Here is a 14,377-nt window from a genome sequence, read left to right as displayed (position 1 = left end):
GGACTTCTCTTTTGGGGGTTTGCTCAAATAGAAAACCACATAAACAAACCCTAGAAAAAGAAAAAGCCAACTCTGAAAACATCAGTTTCAAAGGAGCAGAAGCTCAGCAAATTGGGGTTTTAGAAAATGTGGTCTTGAATTTCTCATGGATGCTTTGGCTGTAAATGTGGCCAGACTTCAGAATGAGTAGGAGAGGTAAGAACATCTAATCCAAAGGATCCCTAAAGCCTTTTCCAGTTTAAAAATTTGGATTGTATTTTTTTATTCCATAAGTGGTTTTAGTCATGTTTCAATCATTTGAGTGCTTTAAAATTGGTTTATGAAAAATATTTCTGTTAATTGTTCTTAGGTCACAGAGATCCCAGATCTGACCAATAAAATGATATGAGTTGGCATCTCAGACCCCTTAAAGACAGATTGGGCAATAGGAACATAAATGGGTTAAAATATATTTCAAAACAATTCCTTGAATTATTAACTGTACTCAGTTGTTTAAAATTGTCAGTGCCTACTAAATTTAACAAAAGGTATGACAGATGCGTATTAAAATGCATGCAAATACAACATACAAGCCACATTTTAATATAATGTTTTGCATTCATAATTTTAGTCCTGTGACTTGTATTTTCATTTGCTTGTGAACAATGACTTTCTTCTTCCCCCACTTGTGAAACAAGGCAAGACTTGTTTCTGCCAGCATCCTAATAGTATTCCTGAAAAAGCAGCAAACTTAATGGTTCAGGAACTGCTCTCCACCATCTGCATACAGGGGCTGCATTTACAATGCATTGAAAAGGTGAAAATATGCAATCAATCAGTTGCTTTGTTGCTGAGTGGCAGGCAATCCTATGTTTTTGTTGTATTAAAACCAAACAGACTGCTTTTAAAAACATTAAGATGTTTAAGTGTACAATCTCTTTTCAAATAGAGCATGTGGAAGAGTTCCTGCTATGAACTCACCAAGTCCCATTCCCTTTTAATCCAGGGTCACAGACAAAACACAGTTTCCAGCCTCCCCTGCAATTAGGTGATTTCTGGTTAGTGGAATATGGGCCAAAGTAATTTACACAATGTCCAAGTCTGGCCACTAGCATCTACTGGGCCACCTCCTTTCCCTTGCTCCTGACCTCCTGGCAAGATGCAGAGGGTCAAGTGGAGAAGGCCAAGGGCATAAGGAGGAGCCTCAAAATGGAAGGAGGTTGGGTCCTGGAATAAAACCTGCCCATCTACCCTAACAATGGCTTACAATAGACTATGACACATGTTTATTGTGTGGTGGCCAGCCTCCAGTGGGTGTATCCCCTGGCATTCATACCCATGTGTCACCTCCTCCACGGTACCAAGGTTGGTCTGGGACCAATGGCATATGTCACTTCTGAGATTAGGTTATAAAAGACTGTACCTTCTGTCTTGGGTGCTCTCTCACTTATTTTCTCTCTCTACCTCTTTCTCTCTCTCTCTCTCCAACCTTTCTGGGGAAATTCATCTTGGGGTTACTTAGGCAGCCTGTGGAGATGCCTAGATGGTAAGGAATGGAGACCTTCCTCAAACAGCCAGCAAGGAGTTGAGGCCTGCCGATCATCAGGTGAGTGAGCTTGGAAAAGAATTCCCCAGACTCAGTTGATCCTTCAAATGACGGCAACTCCAGCAAATACTTTGAATACAACTTTGTGAGAGACACTGAGCTAGAACCACGCTGCTCCTGGATTCTTGAGTCTCAAAAAATAATTGTGTGAGATATTAAATGTTGCTTGTTTTAAACTGCTAAGTTTTGGGGTCATTTGCTAAAAGCAATAGATAACTAATACAGTGTGAATAATGAATAAACCTTTATTGAGACACCGAGACATTGGGACTATTTCTTACAGTTCTTAAACACTGACTAATACAGAGGGATAAGGCATTCAGCAACTGTGGACATACTGTGAGCAGCATTCTAAGGTTTCTAAGGACAAATTCTTATCCTAACACAGTGCCTGGATAAGAGTCGGCACTGAACAAATGATAAAACAATGAATGTGGCTTTCAGTAAGATGCATAGTGTGGTCCTGTACGTGGTATGTGCAAAGTCAACACTGTTAGAGCAGCTACCACTTTAAGGCTAGATGGGATCAACTGCACTTTATTTAGGGTCAAAAAATTCTGGGATTATATTTCTTTCAAATGCATGGATTGTAGTTTGCCAAACAGGGAAAAATTCAGTCATCTATTATGTTTTTCTTTGTTATGTTTGTGTTTCCAGATGATATTGCTTATGTTTGTATGGCCAGGTGCTGTTCTCATGGGTACACATGTTAATATTTTTAATCCTTATAACAACCTGATAAAGAGTGGGCTCTTGTGAGAGCAGGTAAACACTGTACTCACCTTCTTCCACAACCACATCAAAATTGCAACTAAACTATAGAACAACCAACATTGAGAACTGCCTGAACTCTAGCTGAACAGAATTCCTGTAACTAAGAATATACAGAAGAAGCTACATGGAGATGTAAGAGGAGCAGAGACATGGAACGGGCTGGTCCCACACTCCTATGTGGCAGTTAAAAACAGGGAGACCCACCCTGAGGATTGAGGGGTCCCAGCCCCACACCGGGCTCCCCAGCCCAGGGTTCCAGTACTGGAAAAAAAATTCCCCATAACTTCTTACTGTGAAAACCAGCGGGGAGCCCGACCCATATGGGTCAGTGGATTGAGCATCGTCCCATGTACCAAAAGGTCACCAGTTCAATTCCCAGTCAGGGCACATGCCTCGATTGGGGGCTTGATCCCCAGTAGGGGGAATGCAGGAGGCAGCCAATCGATGTCTCTCTCTCTCACTTCTCTCTCTCTCTCTCTCTCTTTCTCTCTCCCTCTCACTTCCTCTCTCTAAAATCAATAAAAACATTAAAAACCAAAACAAAACAGTGGAGATTGCAGCTGAAAAACTGTGAGGGACCTGAGGAGGAGGTGAATTGTCTGGCCTCAGGGCGAGGGCTTGAGGGGCAGCTTTCTCCCAAACAGACGTGCTGGCAGAGCCATTGTTTCTTTGCTGAGCCCTCCTTTTGCAGGCCCACACAGGCACCACATGTGAGTTTTCATCAACCTGGTTAACACTGTTCACCCCGCCCTGGTGATTCTTTGAGACCCCACCCCACCCACCTTTACAGTGACTTTTCCATACTAATGGCCTGTCTGACCTCATGCTGCTGACTTTCCTAAAATCTCTCAAAGGTTCAAAAATCCCCAAAAAAGCAACATCTGGCCCCTATGTACCCTGTACCTCTTGCTAAGCAGCCCCACTCCTGGCACTAGTGGCAGCCAGACTCAGTTCACAGCTTAGCCTCTCCCAGGCACCTTCAAGAGGAAACCATCTGCAAATCACTTTGTAGTTCATACCAGGTGTCCACAAGCAGAGCAAAGGCAATGGCTAACCTTGGCCTACACCAGCACCTCTCAGAAGTAGCCCCAGATCAACACACCTGGTGGCCAGCTTCAGACCACATCAGAGCACCACTTAACCACCTTCACAAATGACACACCCAAAGTGTGGACTCAGGAGGCACTAGAGCCCTACGAAAGTGAATCCTGTTCCAGGGTCAGCCCCTGAATAACAGCTCCTCACCTGTAATCATGGCCAGTCCTCAAAGCCAATCAGCCTTTGGGTCCATATCTTCCATTGACATGTCACTAGCAATGAAGACTCAACTACAGTGGGAGGGCACACCAGATCCACACACGGGACATACCTAGAGCACCCAGCACAGGTTACCAGGAAGACTGTGTCACTGGACCCCACAGGACACCTATTACATAAGGCCACTCTTCCAAAACCAGGAAATATAGCAGCTTGACATAATACATAGAAACAAACAAAGGGGGGCAGCGAAAATGAGGAGATAAAGGAACATGTCTCAAATGAAAGAATAGGACAAAACTCTAGAAAAAAGAACTAAGCAAAATGGAGACAAGCAATCTACCAGATGTGGAGTTCAAAACACTGGTTATAAATATGCTCAAAGAACTCAGTGAGAGGTTTAACAAAGAAAAGAGATGTAAAACATAAAAAAGGAGATAGAAAACATTTAAAAAGTCAGAAATGAAAACTACAATAACTAAAATGAAGAATACATTAGAGGGAATCAATAGTAGAATAGATGAAGCAGAAGATCAAATCAGTGATTTGAAAAACAAGGTAATAGAAAACACCCAATGAGAACAGCAAAAGGAAAAAAAGAATTAAAAAATTTAGGATAGTTTAAGGGGCCTCTGGGACAACTTCAAGTGTAGCAATATTTGCATCATGGAGGTGCCAGAAGGAGAAGAAAGAGAGCAAGGAATTGAAAAACTATTTAAGAAATAATGATAGAAAACTTCCTTAACTTGGTGAAGAAAATAGACATATAACTCCAGGAAGTTCAGAGAATCCCAAACAAGATTAACCCAAAGAGGTCCAAACCAAGACACATCATAATTAAAATGCTGAAAGTTAAAGACAAAAAGAGAATCTCAAAAGCAGTAAAAGAAAAGCTGTTAGTTACCTACAAGGAAGCTTCCATAAGATTGTCAGCTGATTTCTCAACAGAAACTTTGCAAGCCAGAAGGAAATGGCATAAAATATTTAAAGTGATGAAAAGCAAGGACCTACAACCAAGATCAGTCTATCCAGTAAGGCTATTATTTACAATCAAAATACAGATAAAGAGCTTCCCAGACTAAAAAAACTTAATCAACAAAACTAACATCACAAGAAATGTTGAAGAGTCTTCTTTAAAAAGAATAAGAAAAGCAAAAAAAAATATGTATAAGAAAATGGCAATAACTACATATCTATTAATAATTACTTTAAAGAAAAATAAGTTAAATGCTCCAATCAAAAGACATAGGGTAGCTGAATGGATAAGAAAATAAAATGTATATGTACACTGCCTACAAGAGACCCACTTCAGATAGAAAGACACACACACATTCAAAGTAAAGATATGCAAAAAGTTATTTCATGCAAAGGAAAACCCAAAAAAGGTGGAATAGCAATATATGTTTTAGACAAAGTAGACTTTAAAACAAGAGAAAAGAATTATACAGCAATTGCACTTCTGGAGATATATATATATCTCTCTGAAGGAAACCAAAACACTAATTCAAAAAGACATATGCATCTCTATGGTTATTGCAGCATTGTTTACAATAGCCAAACTATGAAAGCAAATGAAGTGTCCATCAATAGACAAATGGATGCAGAAGAGATGGTACATATATGCAATGTAATATTATTCAGCGACATGAAATCTTTCCTCTGCAATACATGAATGGATGTAAAAGGGTAATATACTGTGTGAAATAAGTCAGGCAGCAAAAGACAAATACCATATGATTTCACTTACATGTGGAATCTAAAAAACAAACAAACAAACGAAACAGCAACCAACTCATTAAAAAAGAGAGCATTTTGATCATTGCCAGATGGGCGAAATGTTGGGGGGATGGGTGAAAAGGGGGAAGGATTAAGATATGCAAATTGCCAGTTATAAAAACAGTTATAGGGATGTAAAGTATAGTATAGGAAATGCAATTGATAGTATTATATTACCTATGTATGGTGTCAGGTGGGTACTAGATTATTGGGGTAATCACTTTGTAGGATATATAAATGTCTAATCACTATGTTGTATACCTGAAACGAATATAACATTGTATATGAACTGTAATTGAAAAAAAAAAAAAGAGTGTGGTGTTGCTTTTCAGATTTTACTAATGAGGAAATAGCCTCAGTGAAGTTAAGCACCCTGTCCCAGGTCACAGAGCAATTCCATAGCAGAGCCTTTGCTTGATTTCTGGAATTGCAAACTCCAAAGACCACGAGGTTACCCATTATACAGTATTGCTCTCTCAATTGAATTCTCAAAAGAGACAGGACAGAGGTGTAAAGTCTAGGAAAGGACTGATAAATCGATGGAGTGGATTAAGAGATACCCCTGTGAGCGCAGAACAGAATAATCAAGACTTTTAGGTCTTAAAAGAGATTCACATTAAGAGGAACTATGATCAAAGTTTATAAAGTCCTGAAGGATAAGAATTTATTCACTCAAACTAATACACATCACAGGAATGGATTCTCCCATGAAGCTTGTCCTGCTTACACCTCCCTCTGCGTCCACATCAGCTGCACAGAGACTAGGCTCACCATCTCAGAAGCTACGAGGGAGAAAACACCCAGAACCACAGGGCAACCAGCTCCATGTAGAGCAGCCAGGAGAGGGAGGCTTGACCTCCTGCTAACTGACAAAAACCATCATAACAAATTTCTTTCAATGCCTACAAATCAGCACTAGCATCTAAGAAATCAGAAAAGGGCCAAAGAAGCTCCAGGAATGATGGATAGACATCCAACCCTTTCCGGCCTGCCCTTTGTTGCTTGTTTTTCATGGAAACGTGTGTATAATGAGTGTGCTGCGGATATACTTCTGCAGAAAGCTCCCTGAGCCCTCTCAGCCCAGTGTTGTGGGAAGGAGTGGAAGCTGCTGTTTACCAGGAACGCTGCCAATGGGCTAATGAGACTTTTTCATGACTCTTGGATGTTTGCAGAACTAAAGGCTTTTGAAACTCGATTCTAAGCCTGACCTAGACCCTTGGAGACAAAGATAATGACCCATGGAAAGAAGCTGTGGCTTACACAGAAAAACCTTACTTGTCCTGACTTTTATGAATTTTGGTTCCAAAATATGCTCTTCTCAACTTAAGATCGTGAGACAGATTTTTTAATTCGTGACAGTTGATGCTACATAGTTTTAAATTTCTTATTCACTTCACAGGACAATGGGTTTTCAAAAGAAATAAATAGTGCATTAACCTTTTGCAAGGAGAACATTAATATTGTGTAGAATAATATGCCATTTTAAAGAATGCAGAATGACTGTTTACATAAAAAGAAATTAATATGTTCATTACACATCACTTTAATAATTTATTTAAGCAGGCCTCAAGGATGTAATTGTCATAGGAATAAAGTTTGAATTTTTATACTTGAAAACAAGACTGAGTGCTTTATAATTGTCTATAACTCAGAATATTCATATATTTATTCTGGTAATTGTTCTCTCCCAATCATCCTGAATTGATGAAATTTTGCTAGAGACATAAAGAGCCTACATTTATGCATCCTCACACTCCTTTTAGCTATGGCTCATAAAATCAATTCCTTGGCACTCATTCAACACTTTGAGGCCTTTCCATTAGAAACAGAAGATAATTTTTTAAAAACATGGCCAATGACTGTCATTGAATAAATAAATTCAGGATTCACTAACGAATGGATCACTATTGTGCAAAAGGCCTGTCCAAGCCACCCTGTCACTGAAGGGGCAGGCTGGAGGAGATGCCTCCTATACTTACTCTGTCATGTTGCATGTGTTCAAGCTGCACCTTTCCTTTTAAATATTCCTGAGGGAGTAGAAAATTTGATTTGGAAGAATGTATGAGGAAGATGAATGAATGAAGAGAAAGGTGAGAAGCAGGTGCAATGAGAGAGCTCCCAAGTGAAGCTCTGGCAGCTGGCTCCTCTGGGACTCCTGTTCTCTGTGTGGGTGGTGGCTCAGCTTTCTTTACACATAGTTTTTACAACCAAGAAATACTATGCATATATATCCTGATAACAAACCTATTATTTTAGTACTAGATGCCTGGTGCATGAATTCATGCACCAGTGGGGTCCCTGGGCCTGGTTTGCGAGATCGGGCCGAAACCAGCTCTCTGACATCCCCCGAGGGGTCCCGGATTGCGAGAGGGTGCAGGCCAAGCCCAGGGGCCCCACTGGTGCATGATCGGGACCGGAGAGGGACGTGGGAGAGGGACGTGGGGAGGGACCGCAGGAGGGCTCCAGGGCATGTCTGGCCCATCTCACTCAGTCCTGATCAGTCGGGCCCCAGCAGCAAGCTAACCTACCAGTAGGAGTGTCTGTCCTCTGGTGGTCAGTACGCGTCATAGCGACTGGTTGACCAGTCTACTGTCTGCCCCTGGTGGTCAGTGCATGTCATAATGAGCAGTTGAGCAGCCTTAGCATATCATTAGCATATTACGCTTTGATAGGTTGAACGGATGACTGGATGACCAGACACTTAGCATATTAGGCTTTTATTATATAGGATTAACAACACTAGCAGAGAAACCCCCAACTGCTCTTGCATTCTATATTGTTTTTTTCTATTTAACAACACACAGACACCTGAATAGTCTGTTTAAATGCAAATTTGATCACATTATTTCCCTGCTATAAAATGGTTTTTCGCCCATGGTTGCTCAGTCCTACATTAGCTTTCAAGATCCTAGGTGACCTTCCTCCAGCCTACATTTTCAATTTCCAGCATTGTATTCCCTCCTGCTCTCTCTCAGCTCTATACTCATAGGGCACCTAAACTGCTGTGCTCTCTCCACTGGGTGTCCTTTACCCACTCTCCTCTCTGCCTGGAATCCTCTCTCCCCCTCAACCATTCCACCCTCGGTATTGTCTGCCTGGTGAAACCCTATATCTTTTGTAGGACTACATCTTCATCTTGGAAGCCCTCTCTAGCCTCCCAAACAGAGCTGAGCTCTTGCAACTTCGAGCCTCCACTGTGACAGGTACAGCATTTGTTATGCTATTTTAGCAACTGTTTGTTCACATCACTGCTACTGTTATCAGTATTTCTTAAAATGTGGTCCAAAGAACAATTGCTTCAAAAATATTTTCCCATGAAGAGTGTTGATGATGCCTTGATCCCACCCTATATAATAAAAGGCTAATATGCAAATTGTCCCTATGGGTGGGAGTTCAACTAACCAGGAGTTAGATGTGCGCTGACCACCAGGGGGCATCGCGGAACATGGCGGGCGTTGGCAACGTGGCACTGGCAACAGGTGGCAGTGGAGGTGCTGCCAGCCCTGATGGGCCCCAACAAAAGCGGGACCACGACGGGATGGTAGAGCAGATGAGTGGGTGGCGCCAGGCCAAGGTGGGTGCGAAGGAAGGCCCCAGCCGGTGGCGGCAGCAGGCAGCTGAGGGAAGGGAGGCCCTGGCTGGCAGCCGGCAGCCACTAGAGACCCTACCTGTGCATGAATTTTGTGCACTGGGCCTCTAGTTTTAAATAGGTGTAGGTGACTCAAGTTTAAAAACGACGGCACTGAACTTTAAACTCCTCAAGGACAGGCATTATCTATTAGTCCATGGTTCATAATGAATTAATAAAAACAACTAATTGTTTTTGAGTCACTGGTTGGGCTTCTATAGCTCCTACTATAGGTAACACTTATGAAGGCAGCTCAGGACTCAGTCTTGTTCACCACTGTGTCTATCACTGATCCTAGTCCAGGGCCCTGGGCCACACTAGACCCTAAATAAGTGCCTTTTCACTGGCTGAAAGGCGCTATGGCTTACAGAAGCTCCGAGGGCTGTGCGGCAGAGCAGAAACTCAGCCAAAGCATCAACAAGATTAGCACAAGGCCTGTTCAGTTGCTCAGGAGGAGGCACTGAGAGCAAGAGCATAGCTGGCAATGCTCTGAGGTTCCTTTGTAGAAATCCTTGATGTGGGCTGTGAAATGTCAAATCCAGATTTGATTAAGCCCAACTCCAAATCCCCAAGGCAAGTGTGTATCCACGGTCTTAATGTAATTATTGGAGCCACCTCCGTCTGTTACTTTCAAAAGGGCTGAGCTAGCACCCCATCCATTGATACTGATGCCTACAAAATGAAGCCTGCAATTAATTCAGCACGTCCCTGGCAGATAATGCCTAAAAAGTTTGATCTGGCTCCTTCCTGAAAGCTGAAGTATTAAATTATGAAAAAAAAAAAAAAAAAAGAAAAAGTCCTTCTGATCTGTTGTAAAGCCACGAGAAAGGGTGGGTCCCAGAGGCTACAGTAGAAATCAAAGTTTTGCTTCTTTTGCTTAGGGCTAGACTGTTGTCTGTTTGGAACTTTCCACTTCTTTCTTCAAATGATAATCTATCAATTTTCAGTTAACCCATACTTTGAATTTTTAAAGGCAGAGCCCGTAAACAGCATGACCTGTTGGAAGGGCAACAGACTGCTGGTTGAATGACTCAGTATGTACAAGGGGGGACTTGGCCTCCCTTGCTTATACACACATGAACAAGGGGCAAAATATGTCAGGCCAGAGCTGAGTCCCAAAACCAAAGTAGGCACGGTGGGATCTATCAAATTAAACCCAAATGCCGCAGCCTCGCTGGAGCAGGCCAGACCTCACCACTGCGTTCTCAGAGGGCCGAGGGGCGGGGGCCTTCCTTCCAAGCTCAACCACAAGCCAGAGCTCCACTTTGTTCTGTGAAATTCAGAACACATTTGTTCTCCTTTTTTTTTCTTTTTCTATCCCCTCCTTCAAAATTTCCTCCTGCCCTTACTTAAGGTCTTGCTAGAACGAAAACCCTAAGAGCCAAAGACAGTAGAGGAAAGGCTGCTTTATTGTGAAATCTAACCTGAGTCAAAGCCACACAGATCCGCCGTCTTTAACTTTACCTGGTGGTGAAGTCTAACTGATCCACACGGTGTAGAGAACTTGGAAAAGACCTGGTGAGCTGTCAAATCACTGGAAAGTTGGAGTTTTGCTTTTCATCCTGCGTAAAAATGATTCCAAAGTTTCTTACATCCCAGAAGCTTCCTAAAGCAGGACCAACAAGTCTGAGGAGACACAGTCTCGGGGTGACCCTAGAACCAGCCTCATGTTTCAGGGACTCTTGAGATGAGCCCAGGCCAGACACCAGAGGCTCTAACGGAGTCTGTTGGAGCAGTGTCACCACTCACCACAAGAGAAAGGTCACTTCCAAACCAACATCGCATGGAGCAGGGTGGGAGAGGCAAATGGCTTTTCAACACTTTGGGGGGGGGGGCGGGGGTGCGATTCCTATATCAAAAACTAATGCCAGACATGGCAGTGACATTAAGGCTGGGGACCCAGCAGCAGCTGCCACTGGGGTGACTCGTTTAAATAGCAAGCACTCTTTTATCTCTTTTATGCACAAATTAGAAATAGTTTCTGCCTTTCAGGGACTTCCTTTCTCATTCTCTCAGCTTTCAAATGACATCCAAACTTATATAAATTTCTTCCAGCTTGCCCCCACCTACTGTTCCATGTTCTCACCATCTCTCCCGTGCATTCTACCCTCTAGAAACCTTTTCTGTAAAGAGCCATATAGTAAATATTTTAGGCCATAGGATCTCTGTCACGACTATTCAACTCTGCTGTTGTAGAACAAAGGCTGTTATAAATAATAGCACAAATGAATGTGCATGGCTATATGTCGATAAAACTTTACTAAAAGAACAAACAAACAAAAAAACTGGTGGGCCCGGCCAGCATGGCTCAGTGGTTGAGTGTTGATCTATGATTCTAGGTCAGGGCACATGCCCAGGTTTGCAGGCTCGATCCCCAGTGTGGGACACGCAGGAGGCAACCGATTAATGATTCCTTCTCATCACTGATGTTTCTGTTTCTCTCTCCCTCTCCCTTCCTCTGTGAAATCAATAAATATATATTACATATATATACATATATATCTCCTATATAATAAAAGGATAATATGCAAATAGACCAAACGGCGGAACAACCGAACAACCTTCACTATGATGTGCACTGACCACCAGGGGACGCGTGAGGAACCTGGCGGGCGCCAACAGCAGGTGGCAGAGCGCAGAGCACAGAACATGGTGGGCATCGGCCAAGGTGGGATGGTGGAGCAGGTGAGCAGGGGGCGCCAGACCAAGGTGGGGTGCTGGTCGCTGTCATCAGGGTGAGCCTCTGGTGGTGACTGAAAATTCTTTGCTCCCATGTGCCGCAGTCCCACCCAGCACTTGCACCTGCTGCTGGCGGCGCTGGTCCCACTCTCAACCGCAGCCAGTACCGAAGCCCGCCGCTTACACCTCTGCTGGCACCAGGGGCCGGTCCTGATTGCTTGGTGCCATCAGCAGGTACAATCGGCAGCTGCCGGCCCCAATCGCCCCTGAGAGCTTCTTCACCTCCCCCTGCTCCCGGGGGGGCAATTGGGGCAGCAGCCAACGCTTGCACCAGCTGCTGGTGCTGGCCCCAATTACTCTGCATGGTCAGCAAGTGGGAGCAGCGGTGGCAGGAGCGGGGCTGCCGGAAGACAGGGGCCTGGGGCCACAGCAGGCAGGGTGGGCCGAGACCCACCCCTGTGCCCACCACAGCCTTGTGGCCCACAGTTCCTTTCAAGGTGCATGAATTCTTGCACTGGGCCCTTAGTGTGTGTGTGTGTGTGTGTGTGTGTGTGTGTGTGTGTGTATATATTCTACCTTATAATAGTCTACCTTATAATAGACAAATATGCAAATTGACCATACCTCCGACACACCCACAAGCCACGCCCACAAGCCACGCCCACCATCCAATCAGAGTGAGCATGCAAATTAACCCAAACCAAGATGGCTACAGCCACAGAGAGCAAGGTTTCCTAGGTAACAGAGGAAGCCAAGCTTTCTGCCAGCCATTGCAGGCCTAAGCCTCCACTCAAGCTACAAAGTTTCAATTATAGAAGGTAAACAAATTCAAACAAATGGTGGCAGAATGGAGCTTGAGAGAGCAGGCCAGGGTTGCCGCCGACAACAGGGGAAGCAAAGCTTTCCACACACCCTGGCCAGGCCCACCTGCTTAAGGCAACAAAGTTTCAATTATAACCCCAACACAAATGGCTTCGGGCCTCAGAGGGAGCCCCAGGCTTGGCTCTGCTCCAGGCTACAAAGTTTCAATTGTAGAAGGAAAATAAATTCCAGATACCAGGGCCTCCGCTTGCATTGCCAGGGGGCGTGTCCGGCCTGCAAACCACCACAGACCCCTCGCTCAGGCCGCCCCACGCCCCAAGGGAACCCCACCCTGATCAGGGACACCCTTCAGGGCAAACCAGCTGGCCACCACCCCTGTACCAGGCCTCTATCCTATCTAATAAAAGAGTACTATGCAGACTGATCATCACTGCAACACACAATATAGCTGCCCCCATGTGGTCAAAGATCCTGCCCCCATGTGGACACAAGATGGCCACCACAAGATGGCCAGCAGGAGAGGGCAGTTGGGAGGGACCAGGCCTGCAAGGAAGGGCAGTTGGGAGGGACCAGGCCTGCAAGGGAGGGCAGTTGGAGGTGATCAACCCTGCAGGAGAGGGCAGTTAGGGGTAACCAGGCCGGCAGAGGAGGGAAGTTGGGGGCAAACAGGCTGGCAGGGGAGCAGTAAGGCATCAATCAGGCTGGCAGCAGAGTGGTTAGGGGGTGATCAGGCTGGCAGGCAGAAGCGGTTAGGGGCAATCAGGAAGGCAGGCAGGCAAGCAGTTGGGAGCCAGCAGTCCTGGATTGTGAGAGGGATCCCAGATTGGAGAGGGTACAGGCTGGGCTGAGGGACAACCCCCATCCGTGCACGAATTTCGTGCACCGGGCCTCTAGTATATACATAAAACTGATGGGATTGATTTGGTCCATAGGCTGTAGTATGCCAAATCCTGTTTTTGATAAACCAAATATATTCCTTTGTAGGTATTGGTCTCTTCTGCCTGGGAGCCTTTGTCTTTTTCTCCCAGCTTAACTAAATTAATTCATAAAAATTCATTTTTTATTAGAAGACTATTATGTGCCAGATATTATGTTAGGATCTAGAGCTGCAACAGTTAAAAAAACAGATATCATTTTTTTACTGTGATAGAATTTAGATTCTAGTGGAAGCAAATAGACAATAAATAAGTAGCAAAAGTACACATGCCATGTGGAATTAGGATGAAGAAAAACAATGCACGGTAAGGGGATGAGGATGCTATTTTAAGTAGAGTGATCAAGGAAGGCCACTTTGATGAGGTTACAGAAGCAGAGATGAAAATAAAGGAGTTCAATCTATGTGGATATTCAGGGTTGGGAAAACATTTCAGGTAGAGGGAACAGCAAGTGCAAAGTGCCCGAGGCAGAGCATTTTTGGTATATTGGAGGAAGTGATAGGAGGCCAGTGTGATAAGTAAAATGAATGAGTGGGGAGTGAGATCAGAGAAGCAGCTGTGAGCAAGATTTTGTAGGGCCTTGTAGGCCATGGAAAAGACTTTGATTTTTATTCTGAATAAGATTGGAAACCATTGAAGGCAGAGAGCAGAAGAGAGATACAACCTGCCTTACATTTTAATAGGATTGTTCTGACAGCTGTGTGTAGGATAGAATATAGGAAGTCAAGAATAAAAGCAGAGAGACCTGATAAGAGGCTACTGTAATAACCCAGGTGATGAGTGCTGTCCAGGATGATAAGAGAGGAGGTGTTAAGAGTTGTCGGTTCTGAATATATTTTAAAGGGCAAATTAAAAGGTGGGGTATGAAGGAAATAGTCAAGGATAATGCCAAGAATTTTGACCTGAGCAACTAGAAGGATG

Source organism: Eptesicus fuscus, chromosome 7 (genome assembly GCF_027574615.1).
Source record: "Eptesicus fuscus isolate TK198812 chromosome 7, DD_ASM_mEF_20220401, whole genome shotgun sequence".
NCBI lineage: Eukaryota > Metazoa > Chordata > Mammalia > Chiroptera > Vespertilionidae > Eptesicus > Eptesicus fuscus.
This window is presented reverse-complemented; position numbering follows the sequence as displayed.